This window comes from Phyllostomus discolor, chromosome 9 (genome assembly GCF_004126475.2).
Source record: "Phyllostomus discolor isolate MPI-MPIP mPhyDis1 chromosome 9, mPhyDis1.pri.v3, whole genome shotgun sequence".
In the NCBI taxonomy this organism is placed as follows: Eukaryota; Metazoa; Chordata; class Mammalia; order Chiroptera; family Phyllostomidae; genus Phyllostomus; species Phyllostomus discolor.
In genome coordinates this window covers 59,894,391-59,895,182 of record NC_040911.2, presented here as the reverse complement: position 1 = coordinate 59,895,182, position 792 = coordinate 59,894,391, and the positions used below count along the sequence as shown (strand labels likewise).

Below are 792 nucleotides of genomic sequence, written 5' to 3'. Positions count from 1 at the left end.
CTCTCTCTCTCTCTCTCTCTCTCTCTCTCTCTCTCTCTCTCTCCCTCCCCTCCCTAAAAATAAAAAGTTTACTTAGGAGCCTATCAAGCCACATTTGTGCAGCATGAAACTCTTTGCAAAATGTTGTTTTAGATATTTCTCAAGCTGCAATGAACATAAAATATCTTGTTATTTTTAATATATTCAATGTTGAAAATATGAATAAAGCATGTTTCCTCTGAATACACTCTTAAAGATAGTGTATGTGTGCATCTGGACATGTGACCAGGCACCAATACTTCCATAGGAGATTGAGTTGACTTTTATTGGTCTTCTAATAAATAATGAGCCTAGCTTACCCTCATTCAGTAGCCCCTGAAATTCCTTTGACCATCTCATTGCTTTTTCCCATGTGTCTGGATTAGCACCATGATATCTGTGGTTACCAGATGCTTGACAGCACATGGCTTTTCTTTAGGGTAGTGTCACATCGAAGATACACTCATATGCTCACTTCAGCAGCACATATACTAAATTTGGAATGATTCAGAGAAAATAAACATGGCCCCTACATAAGGATGACACACAAATTTGTGAAGGATTCCATATATTTTTTAAAAAGACACACTCACTTTCTCTCATGTGGTTTCTACCAATGGACACATTCCACCACAATGCACCTTCTTTTCATGAGAAATAAGCCAGGAAAGAGGGAATGTTCATCATTGATCTTCCATGCTTCTTCTCTGTGTGTGGTACCTTTGCTCTGACTCTGGCACCTGTCTGCTTGCTGATTGCGACAGCCCAGGTTCA

General features: G+C 39.3%; 1 non-coding gene across 1 annotated transcript; it reads left to right on the top strand.

Annotated features, from left to right (window-relative positions):
- The first annotated feature begins 485 nt into the window (after positions 1-485).
- On the top strand, positions 486-592 carry LOC114507116. The gene has a single exon (XR_003685394.1). It is a non-coding gene; the product is annotated as a U6 spliceosomal RNA (small nuclear RNA).
- The last annotated feature ends 200 nt before the right edge of the window (positions 593-792 follow it).